A 13,859-nucleotide genomic window follows, 5' to 3' on the forward strand; every position below is an offset into this window, starting at 1 on the left:
GGAGGAATTATTTTTAACCAAGGATAAGGATATCACATTATAAATCACAAATTTATTGATTTATTAACTCAATTCTCTGATTATGCTAAAAAAAGTATTCAAAGTTATCCATACTAAATGTAGCTATGGATAAAATCTATACTATATTATCTTATACCTTTAAACGAGCAATTCTTTTATATATATATATATATATATCTTATATAATTGGAATCTCGGAATCGGCTCCAACGATTTTCATGAAATTTAGTATATAGGGGGTTTCGGGGGCGATAAATCGATCTAGCTAGAAATATTTTTTAGAAAATGTCATATTCGTGTTTTATTCGTGTTTTTTTTTTAACAAATAGGAGGCGTTTGAGTAGTCCCAATTTATTATGACTCTTCCTGACATCTATTGGCGAATAATAATACTATAAATGCGAAAGTTTGTGAGGATGGATGCATATGTATGTGTGCGTCTGTTACTCTTTCACGTAAAAACTACTGAACCGATTGCAATGAAATTTGCTTCGTAGATAGCTGGACAACTGAAATAACACATAGGCACTTTTTATACCGATATTCCTACGAGATACGGACTTACGCGGTTTCAACCGCGGGTCACAGCTAGTGAATATAAATGACAGTCACTTGAGATGGCATGCGGTGTAGCGAAAGGGGTGTCTAACAAAAGATCAGAGCTCTCAGTAAATATGGATAATAATTGACATTTTGGGAAAGGAAGGAAATGTTTTATGAACAATATTATATTTAGAATTTGATTTATTTGTAGAATATTTTTCAATGCTCAAATGATAGGGCATTGATTCACTCATAACTTGAAAACAAAATGTTCGTGCCTTACCATATATGTGCTTAGGTACTATAAAATATTTATCTCTTTATATTATAGCCACTATTGTTATTCATCATTATTCTCAAATAATCCATATTCATTTTCCTGTATCTCTTGATAATGAATCATAGATCAGAACATAATATATCTCTAAATTACTTTCAGATTGCGATTACATAAAACAAATATACCCTCCAAGTCATAATTTTAGACTCCCCTTGAGGATATTTTTTCTCGCGTACAAGTGAGAGGGTGGCGTTAGAGGGAGAGGTCGATAAAATCCATACTTATAATATTTGCAGCCTCCACTCTCACTCACACACTGGAGAGGCGATTTAGCACTCTTTGGAGACTTTCGGACACTATACAGCGTGTCCCTTTTTGCTAGGAGTATCTTATCGCGATAATGGTATATTCAGACATTTAAATATAGAATAAATAGTTATAGCGTAACTCATTGATGAATAATGGTTTCAAATAGCTTATCTTGAAAAATGTGCTTATTATACGAGGGATATAAATTGAATTATGCGGCTATGATTTTACTATTATTGAATAAATTCGTGGATTATTTTTTTCTATTCGAACTCATTATGGTAAGATAAAATGTAAAAAGGCATATTTACTATTTGAATGCCTCCTACAAGTAGGTACAAATTTTATGGGTACGCAAAATATTTTATTTTTTATGCTTTCGGTCATTTATTATTGCTTTGCATTATAACTTATTTTATTTCACTTTTATAACTATTTACTATATATATACTTTTTATTTACAAAATAAAATATCCAAAAAGGATATTTTTTTCCTATTTTTGTGTTTTGAATCAAAAATCAAAACTTTTGATAGTAATTTCGTGTCGAATATACATTAATCTTTCAAAGAAGATTTTATATCATCATATTATGAAGTCTAAGTCTATACGTCTAAAGAAAATTCCAAGAACTCATGAATAACGTTTATTTAATACTGCAGATTCGAGTTACTGTTACCTATATTAGAAATAAAAATATTTTTATTCCCACCATATTTTTGCAACCACCTCTATAAACGCACACACGTAAAATCCCCCGTCTCCGAAACGTCGTAGCCCTGTGGAAAAAATGTATGATGCCATAAAAAATCACCGTCCATTCGCCGCCCGAATTTTTACCAGTTTTTTCCCCTTGAGGGTCGTGCGTTGCTAGGCAACCGACTCCCCTTCCCCCCACCACGTTCGCTAAAAGCTTGCTATATTTTTACGACCAATGAAATGGGTTTTTACTGTTTTAAAAGATGAAAGCATTTATTTGTACAGTTGTGTGTACATTTTGTAAAAGTACTGACGTAAATCGGATTAGTTTATGTATTGTATGTAAGGAGTACGAAAATAGATTTTATTCTATCTTTTTATTATTACGAATATCGAATATTAGTAACTAGGTGTATGAAACTGTAATTATGAATAGGTTTCAATTACCTTACATTAGTTTCTGTCTATCAAAATGTAATTGTTAAACTTATATCGGAATTTCTTCATCCTTAAGGGAATACCTATTTTTGGGACCAAATACATTACAATTTCAAATATATAATATAATAACGCAAAAAGATCAAAGTAATATATCGAAAATACATCACATAAAATGGTTTCGGAACTTGAACTCGCTTAATTATCATAGTGTACAAACAGAGTAATATAATATCAGTAGGTAAATCAATTACGAGACGTATTTGCTGATACTGTGTGTTATTCAGATGATATACTGAGTCTGATGATGGTTTATTGATATAGGTAACTTGCGTTGGAAACAAAGTTGATTCAACTAACGCAAGATAAATGAGTTTCAGCGATATATTTTTTAAGATTCATATGTAAAACATAAAAAAGTACCTGATAGGAGGACAGAGTCAACTTTTTGTGTTAATATGTCTAAACAGGTTTCGTTATTTTTGTAGTTTGTTCCATTTTTATGAAAATTAAGCATATTTTATTTAACTGTACTTAAATAAAATATTAATAGAAATAAGGACATGGAGTTCATTTATGTTATGGATGTATTCGAGTTAAGAGACCAGACAAATATTATTTTAACAAAAATACGTATATGCTAATATATTTCAGATTTAAAGTACAAAAATACTATTCACTTATGTACATGGAATCGAGCTCCCGCCCATTTATTTATTGTCACGAAAATAAGACTCGTTTTATATACAAAGTACACCACGCCTCTTAAAAAAGCTCTCACACGTCAACTATAAAAAGCTCCCCTTCTTTTTATCTCAAAATAAAGCAACTCTGATTGGCCACCTTCCCCTTATAAAAAAGATAAAATGCGATACGATGCGCGCGCGCCACTCGCGTAGCACGCGCTTACGAACAAAGATATTAAAAACCGACCATTTCTGGATAAACTCCCCTTATATTATTTTCTAACCTAAAACACGTACATACGGGGAGCTCTCGATACACTGGTCGTCCGTAAAAATATCGCGACGAAAAAAATCGTATGGGGTATTTAAAAATAGTCTCCCCTTAGTACAGGATGGTTGATATATTGACGGTGTTACCGAGGATTTTGATAATATACACCGTGTGTTGGTTCAGCGTAGCGGCAAGATTTGTCAATAGTGCATTCTGTGGGGGCTATTTTGGTGGCGCGTGTTGCGATCAGGTTTCTTAGATATTACCTGTGATATTGGGTTACTGCTTCCGAATTATATATGCAGATAATTCATTCGTACATAAAATTCATGTTCGTCTCTAAGCCTGTCTGTTTGTAACTATTACATTGTTATTTGTTATTTACTTATTCATACTCTAAATTGTTAACCAACAAGAAATTAAGTGAAAAAAGGTCACCGCACTTACTAAAATATACTTGATATATGGAATATTATTAATATATTTCAACAGAATATATAGGTACGTTAGATACATGACTAAATGTGAGGATCAATTTAATTACCATTACTCACGCTGTCGTAAGCCCGGTTAAAACCGTCAATTTATTATTATAGACCCGTATCCAATTTAAAACAACGTACTGCCGACTGGCGTAAGGGGAATACATTGTTTTGGAACGGGGAACAGAGAGAGGGGAATCTTTGTCGAGTAGAAAAAACAATTTAAAAATAAAATGAAATAATTATAAAAGGGGAGGCGCGCGGCGCGTGTCACGGCCTCTTATTTATTTCCGAGTCCGTTCAGCTGCTGTTTAAATTTCGAACGCCTTACGCCTTAAACTGGCATATACCTTGACATATGGCGGGAATAAAAACTATAGATAAAAAAATTGCACCTGTGCCGTACTGTGTAGATAATATAGAAATAAACGTTTTGACTAAAACTTTGAATTTCAATACCGTATTCATTTCAAGTATAATTAAAAATTGTGAAATCATTATATAAGTATTACCATGCATTTGTCGCTAGTATTTTTGTTTTTAAATAACAATAACTATGAAATTATCGTGATTGTTGCGAATCTATAGAAATAGAAATAATTTGTAATGTTATTTTTATTTTTCTATTCTATCTTATAATATTAGAAGTAGGTGAATATAATTAGCGTATGAATGATGACTTATAATTTAACCTGTCAAGTATGTTTTACGAGTAAATGTACTTTTTAATAGGTACTTTGTAGTAAAATTTTTAAGTACATAGAAAGGGAAATAAGAAATATAACGCTGATGGTTAAATTAAATAAGAATTTATATAAATGGCATATGCGGGTGTTTTTATAATTAAATTATCTGTGTGGTTAAGCTTTGTCCGTTTTCACTGAAAAGAATTGTGATTTGTGTTCTTGATAACAAATTGCCAAAAGAGGGGAACTAAATGTAGATGCAAGATAACATTATTTTACAAGCAAACATTATAAATTATGTCGTTTGTCGTGATACTCTATTTAATAAATATAGCAGAAATATATAAACGCTTTGTAAATTATTGACTGTGTCAAGTTGGCCAAAAATGATTAAGAAATAAAAAAAGTTAACCACAGACAACAGCGCACTTTTTGCAGCCAGCGTTAAAATCAAAGACAATTAATCTCCATCTGCCAAAGCAAGCAGTAATTTGCGCAGTCTGTGAGTTAAGGCGGCAAATAGATGTTATCTACTCGCCACCGAGGAAGTTCCCGGGATTGTCACTTAATTACGACCACCTGTATAATCGGATGTGGTTTTAATGAAGTTTATAGTTTATACGGTATTTTATTCAAACGGGTATCTGTTTAATACGCCGGTAATTCACAAAATCTTAAGAATTATGTGTCTATACGCTAGTTAGATAAAGCCTTGTTAAAAAGATGATATAAATCCTAATTTGGAAATTGCATTTTTGTAAATTACCAACTCGGTACAGGCGTACTTGGGTACTAATAATGCTATCTAAGAATGATGTGTTATAGGTGACATTTATTTATCAATAAATGATTGTAATATAAAATTCAAATACGTAATATAATCCAACGCATCTGACCATCGACTTTCGTAACCCAAAAACACACGTTAACGTATAAAATAACAAAAAAGCCTTCAGCTGTACGCCATTAAGCAAAAATGTCCCCTATTTCGGACATCTTTTTACAATAGCCCTTAAAATGACTAGAAAAAATTCACTCTTTCACATACAATGGGCTCATGATGCGAGGGTGGACGATCAATAATCGTTCTTAAAAAAATAACAGTGTAAAATAATTGTAAATTTTCTGGAAGGAGATTTATGTTCGGGAGTCATTGTGGTGGTATCTTGGTGTCCGGTTGCAGATGCCCGATAAAAAACCTCTTTTGTTGGGCTATTTGTGCCAATTGAGAAGAGAGTTTGCGAGCCAACTTTTTTATGAATTGGCTGCGAGATGCGATATCTATTACAGACTAAGCTTCTATGACGGAAGCCATAATATATATAGATAGCAATACCATAGTGGTACGCGTACGTACGAAATATACTTTTAAGGTACCAGGTATACCTAGTACATCCATTGGTACAACAAGGCACCTTATTACGTTTGTAACGAGCTTAAATAGACATGACAGAGTAGTATATTCTGTGGTCAATGTTGTTATTTTGTTTGAAAACAATTACCAATCAAAATGAGCATTTTTGACACGTGGCCTTTTCATATTCAATGCTAATTTATATGTTAACGAAGGGAGTTGGTGTTATGTGACGAGGGTACTGCTGACAGACCTCTTCAACGGAAAGAATTTTGTGTCGTTTAAAATGTTTCTTTTTCTTTTCATATTCAATTTTCCTTTTATAATACGTTTGTCATTTTGTCCTAGAAGAGATCACATATATGTCTCTATTTTATTATAGTTGACAAACTTACCGTGGACACTATTATTTAATTTTATATGTGTGTATGATCAACCTGTTTATAAAATTATACTATCGGTGGTTACGGGTATATGGATAAGATAATATTTTAATCAATGATAACACGTCTAGACATAAATGAAAAATGCCGTGTCAAAGCGCCAACTTCAAAGTGTCATAGTTTCTCTGTAAAGTGTACTAGAAAATGTAGGTATAGGTTGTGGGAGGGTGGCGAAGATAATAAGTTTTATTGCTATACAAAGCCAATCCGGAACGGAGTGAGTTTAATTAGAAATGAGTATTTAATAAAATCTAGTTTTTTTTAAAAGTCTTTACATGTTTAAAGGTTTATTGAATATTATCTCAAGCTTTTTTTATATTCGGATTTATTTAAAAAAGAATTTTGCGAAAACTTGTGAAAATTTGTTTTGCAATTGTATATACTTGTACTTGTTAATATATACTTGTCGCTTTAAAATTATGAGATAAACAAATGATACTTTAAACATATTTGAAGATTTCTAAGTTGGTTACGTACATCAATTCAAACCCTTAACTATTTTAGTCTCATGCAATGAAGATGAACGACCCCGCTAATGAATGACTTAAGATGCTCACAGACTATTTTAATACAGATATAGGTTCAGTGTAATGCAGTGTAATAACCACTGTAAAAATTAAATACAAAAAGAAATAAATGACGAATCAATTTTGTAGTTTCTTATTTATTAAAATTTTGATAAAACAAGAAAAGTTTAGAAGAATAATAATAATGTTTGATTACAGACATCTGTTTTAAATATTTTAAGTAACTGTTAAGCGTCATACAGCATTCAAGCAAACTAGATACATATTTAGCTTTAAACTGAGAAAATCAATTGGGAAATAAAAACTTTGATGCGTAACACTGCCCAAGCTACACACTTGCTACACACTCGCAAACTTTTTAATTTTTTTCACAGATAAAAAATATTGTAACACGAGCCGAACGGTATGCGGATGTCGGCAACGATCCCTCACTTTACCATTTACTGAATAAATTAGCTTTGACATTTATGGAAAAAGAGATAACTTTTTATACGTTTAAATAAATAATGAAATTGTTAAACAACGATGTCAAAGATTAGATAATTATTTTAGTGTTGCCACAGCATTTGTTTTTTTGTTTTCGTTTGTATGTAAAAAATCGACGCCACTTTTGAATTTTTTGGAATTGTAATTAAATGTTTTCAAAGAAATCAAGTGAAGCAGAATGTATGCTAAACATAAACTTAAGAGAACTCTTAAAAGATCAAATACAATATGTCAAAAAAAATGTTCATTTTAGAAAGAATAAAGAATTATTGAATTCCTCTAGAATCCTCTAGAATAATTTTTTTGAACTAAGTTTTTCCTACAAGTATTTAGTTTATGTAGAAACATTTTTCTATTAAATTAAAAATCTCACAATAAGATGTTCATTATAACTAGTGAATCTTTTTGCTTGTTACACGGTATGCGTAAGTTTTTACCGACACACATGATTAGCCGCAAAACTCGCCGCGGAATGTCAAAGGTTGTACATTTATGCTTAGCTTTTTTCGTTTCTCGGGCTCTCTGCAAGTTCGCTCTAGCAGGAAATGACGTTCAGGAATGAGGATATATTCTCGTTAATTTGCTCCATAAATCATCGAAAATGTTGTTTTTGGCGTGTCCCGAACTGAAGGAGGCGTCGATTGGACCTTTTTGTCGCTACATTTTAACCATTACGGCAGATATCCTATTTCAAAGAATTCGACTGATTTTTTAATGATGTTTTTTTAGCTTGTTCCATGCAAAACATAAGTGGCGGTAAGCTACTATACATATATTCGCAAGTTTATTGTAAATATATGTACTTTATATATGTACTAGCTGCGCCCCGCGGTTTCACCCGCGTAAGTCCGTATCCCGTAGGAATATCGGAATAAAAAGTTGCCTATATGTTATTCCAGTTGCCTAGCTGTCCACGTGCCAAACGTGCAGTCATTTGGCTGAAAAAATGTAACACAAGTTTATGCAGCACTTCAGTATTTCGGAATGTTTTCCTCAAAAAATTTATAAACCAAAACAAATAGCAATAAGGATATTATCCACGTAACATGATATTACAGACTAAAGTATAACGTACTTCATTTGAAATAAATCATCTGATAAGTTTATTAACGTTCATACACTTAGCGTATAAGAAAACATCCAATTGATACAAACTAAATACAAACACGTCAACAGTCTATCTAGATGCTTCTATTTGTCTAGTTAATAACGAAACGAAATATTGCATGCAAGGAAATAGAAGTATTTGCGCAAACGATACGCTCAGATTATGATAGTATTGGGAATACGCCAAGTGTTTTGCGACTCGAGGGAATGATACCGGAACCCGTGGTTCCTAAATCCATGTTATTTCCCATATTAAAAACACAAGATTTATAGCGGCGTTCGCGAAACTGTTATAGGAAACGTTTATTGTTTTAACGGACTTTCAAAGTGATGGGGAAAATTATTACGAGTTTGTGACATTGTGATATTATTATTTAAATTTAAAATGTCGTTGGTTCATTTGAGGAGATTTTTTTATGTCACAGTCGGCAATGGAGCTGGTGGGACGCCTGATAGTAAGCGCTACCACCGCCCATGAACTTTTAGAGAGGCATAAGGTCCATTGCAAACCTTACGCCTCTACAAATGGATTGCTGACTTTTTGGGAAGGGATTAAGGAAGGATTGGCGATAGGAATAAAGGAAAGGACTGGGAAGGATAAGGAAAAGGATATGGGCCTCCTCGTGCGAGCTGGCCCAATTCGTGCCAAGGTGTGCTCGACTACCACACATAATAAAGTATCGTTATGGGATGCTGAAATTGGCAATTTTTATTATTATTAGAGTTATTGGTTTTGACCTACTATAACGATATATTTAACTGAAACTTTGTACAATTCCAAGGATCAGAGACAATGTGTACAATTAAATCATGAATTTATTTATTATCTTAATTAAGATCTCTTTCTCCAGTTATTTCCTTTCGTATACTCGTATAATGCCAAAGTAAATTAAAACATTATTTTCTATAAATAATTATTCTAAATCTGGCATTATATAAAACTTGATAATTTGTACCTTCATTTTAAATATTTCAAAGACGCATTATCTTATATTTGATTAATCTATTTACTTCCACCGCGAGAGCCATTTTAAAAGGTTAGATAAATGTGAATCGGATACTCCTAATTGACAGTGTTGGTCTTCAGGAAATTCCTCGAGGTTCAGGGTTCGTGTCCCGTGGGAGCAGTCATTAGCTCTCCACCTGGGGAAGCACGTGGGTGTCGCGGCTAAAGCATTGGTGCAGGTTATTTTGGAAATTTACTATATAATAAAGTTAAACTGAATATAATTGCAAATTCTAAAAATCATTACTAATCTATAATGTTTTTTCACTGTTATTACACTAAACTATAAATATGTCTGTGGGTGATGTCAAACAAATTTTTCCATAGTAATGGTACATGTCCTATGTGACTGTGTAATGTGTATTTGAAATTTATAAACTCATCAAACTACTGGATCCAATTTGAAAATTACTTCACCAGCACAATGCTAAATTGTGAAAGAACAATTGCTACCTAATACACGGGCTATACTTGTTTGTAGGTCTAATATGGATTTACCGTGTAGTGCTGCTGCGAGCAGCCTCTGGGCAGAAAATTTTAAAGTATAAATATACTTCAAAATATATATACTATGTTTACAGGGTTTAAACGCTAACCTTAGACTAATCAATTCGAAACAAATAACATATAAGATACTAGCAGTTCGCCCCGGCTTCACCCGTAGTACATATATAGCGATGTCAGTCAGCGAAGTTACAGCTTTCTAATGGTGAAAGAATTTTTCAAATCGGTCCAGTAGTTTCGGAGCCTATCCATTTCAAACAAATAACCAAATCTTTCCCCTTTAAAATATTAATATAGGCTATAATCATAGATTACTAAATAGCATAATTTAATAATGGAAATTAACAAAATGCCTGGTGTGCATCTTTCCAGCGACATAGACACTCGAAAGTTTTTGCGATAGGATTTCACACTTTTGAGAGCTACATCTACATTCTAGTTCACACTTGGCGAGAACAGGGCACTTCACATTTGCAGCAAAAACTTAATATATCATAGTCAGCTACTCGATTTTAACGAAGTTATTTATGTAGAAGCTTCATTAAGATATATAAATATAAACTAAACATTACTCCGTTATATTTTAAATTAAATAGCATGAAATTGCTTGATAAATAAAAGAAAACATTGAACACATTGACTCCACTATTAAAAAAGCCAATAAAAATTTAGGCTTTATTTTGCGTATATCGAAATCTTTTAAAAATATAAATAGTTTTCTCACTCTATATAAATCTCTAGTCCGTAGCATACTTGAATATGGCTCTCCAGTATGGTCTCCATTTTATAAGACTCACATCGACAAGCTCGAATCCGTACAAAAACGATTTATACGTTCTTTATGCAATCGCGAACACCTCAGAAGATCCTTGCCCACTTATGAAAATCGTCTTCAATATTTTAATTTAGATTCTCTTGAATTGCGCCGCAAATTCATTGATTTAATATACATGTTTAAAGTTATTAATAATCATATTCATACCGATATGCTTTGTAGATTTTGTTTATATTGCAACGTTCGTATGACTAGGAACACAAAACCCTTTCATATACCTGCTACTCGCCTTTGTACGTCACATAATGACCCAGTCTATAGGTTGTGCCGATTATACAATGAAATAGTCAATAAAAATGACGCTATTGACATATTTTCCAATAGTCTTGACAGTTTTCGTCGCTTAGTCCTTGCTGCTCTGCGTAGCACCTAAGCCGCACTTTTCTCTGATAATTTAGTTTCTGTTTGTTTTTGTTGTAATCTTTTTTTTTTTTTTTCTGTTTAGATAAAATTTTTTCGTTAGATTTATTAGATTTATACACAGAACAATATTTGATGTACATTATTACTGCTGCTCTTATATTAGTGTATAAGTTGTTTGGAAACCAATAAAATAAAAATAAAAAAATAAAATAAAATAAAATAAAAATATTAAAGAATAGCTACATTTTATAATGAATATATAAATATTATCTTTGCAATTAAAACAGCCTCTTAGCTCTACTTCAAGCTTTAAATTTTATCAGTATTTATCGCCATATTGTGTGCATATTCTTAGTGGACCGTTTTATATAGTCAAAATTAGATCAATTCATCAAACAATATTCATTCGATTTATTACGCAATATAATGAAATTTACAATTATTTTATTTCATTTCGTAGTATAAACAAACTTCTTCCACTGCAGTTTAGTTTTAACGATATTAACATTATATTGCATTTAGCTTTAATATTCTGCTGTAAACTACAATTTTATAATACTTATTATAAATATACCAATATTATTATTTTTTTGTAAAGCCCAAGAACACCTTACGGATGTCACGCATTATTCCCGTGACTCAATGTTGCAATGTCAAAAAATATGTACAATCCTTTTCACATTCATCAATTTTCTCCGAATCTTTAGAGCCATTTGCGCAGGCTGTCGTTTTTAAAATTTTATTTACTAATGTAGGTACTCGATTTATTTTTTGCACATCAAGGTAAAGGTACTGATTATTGTTCGTTTTTGTTATGAATAAATTATGTAGTTTTTAATAAATAGTTAAATTTACCATCAAAAATAAGTTTACTATGAAACTTTTGGTATATTCGAAACATATGTAAATTCTACATTTGGCACTATTTTGAAATCTAATTTTATAGCTGAGTCTAGTATAGTATACATTATCTGTTGTTGGGCTATAATCAAATCAGAAAATTAAATGAAACTGTTAAAATTATATTTTAACAAAATGTTTTACTGTTTAAATACTTCATAAGTTTTGATGGGTGAATTTAAGGGAATGTAATAGACATCGATAGATAGAAAACAAAAATATATAGGAGCTGTTTTGGAAATTTTATAAAAAATGGTACAGTATCGGAAAAATACCACAAATTTTAATTCATAATATAATTATAATATAATGATTTCAACGTACCGCAACTGACGGTCACTACCCTACCGAAAGGTGTATGCAGTAGATGGGTTGAATTCTATGGGATGTTACAATGCAAATACTTTTCACAATAAGTGTTTATTTGCGAACACATCTGCTCTACATGTGCGTTTGTTAAATAGCAAGTTATATACCTGTGAAATGTAATCGTAAAGGGGTGATTTTTTATACGACCTTTGTCTCGTACATAGGATAAGGTGAAAAACATGAAATATGTTAATGACGTTTTTGGTTATTGCCTCTTGACGTAATGGACGTACATAAAAAAAGTTATGTGAATCGTACAGCGATAATTATTTGTATGAATTACCGTTCAGCGATTGAGGTTTGGTTAATAACACTAGCTGATGCATTGGCTTAGCGCCTCCTTTATAATATAGTAAGCATATTACTGCACCGGAATAAAAAAGATCTAAAAGCTGAAATATACAAAAATTACGTATTCGATAATTCGAATTTTATCTGTCGTGATCTATATAGTCTATCAGGTTTTCGTTTGTTTCTTTATTTAATGATGGTGTTTTAATTATTTTTAACAGGATGTAAATCTTATTTATTAATATATAAAACGCAAAGGTGACTGACAAATTTCTTTACACGGTCAATAACAGCACAGATAACATAAATGCCGCTACCAATTAAAGATTTTTCTCAAACACGATTATGTAAATATTTACCCAAACTTACTATTCATTAAATATAACGGTACTTGAACTGTAAATAAACAGATTTCTTTTGTGTTTCATAGAGAACTCTTTTGTCTCGCGGTGCAATAAACAGAAGGAATTGTCATTAAACATCGGTAATCCTAATTGCCCCAAATGTTTCGGATTTAGTCGCCGCTTGAACAATGTCATTTAACGGGATGAGAATCCTTTGTGTACGCTATCTGTGTGATAAATTTTATCCATGCCTGTTCAGCTGTTTTTAGGTAATTGATATCGTATGATACAAAAGGGATTGGGATGTATTTTTAAACTGTGATGATTGGAATACTGAAGGTTGAAGAATGGAGAGAACGAATTCTTAGCGAGTGTCTACCATGCGAATGGAACTTGTATGCAAACGATTTTGTGTGCGGTAAGCTATAAACAAAAGAGAGGGAAAATCCGTCTTGCTGTTTTATCTTAGGCTAAAATATTTGTACGAGAGCACGAAAAAGCCATTAAGAATTGATTTCATAATTCGAATATAAAAAAAACATCACATTTATCACATATCTAGCTAGTAAAGTGTTATATTATCTGTAGTACTAGTAATTGGACATTATTTAAGAATGTTCCCGCTTCCCACCTCGTTCATACCTTGATCAGGTAAAACCTTTTTGCTGAATATTTGCTCTATAAAACTCGGTGAAAGTTTTTGACGAAACTCAACAATCGCGTTTTTTATTCGCCGCAAAAACTGGGCCTTTCTTCGAAATTTAGACCACAAAAGGGTTTTTAAATAAGATTTTTTGTGCGTTAAATATGCGTTTCTCATCCCCCGCTGGGTGGACTTGAATTTGCGATTTATTTTTATTTGCATCTTATTTGGATTGTTTGCATGGATCTACTATGTTGGACACTACATTCCATA

The sequence above is a fragment of the Zerene cesonia genome, chromosome 11 (genome assembly GCF_012273895.1).
Source record: "Zerene cesonia ecotype Mississippi chromosome 11, Zerene_cesonia_1.1, whole genome shotgun sequence".
NCBI lineage: Eukaryota > Metazoa > Arthropoda > Insecta > Lepidoptera > Pieridae > Zerene > Zerene cesonia.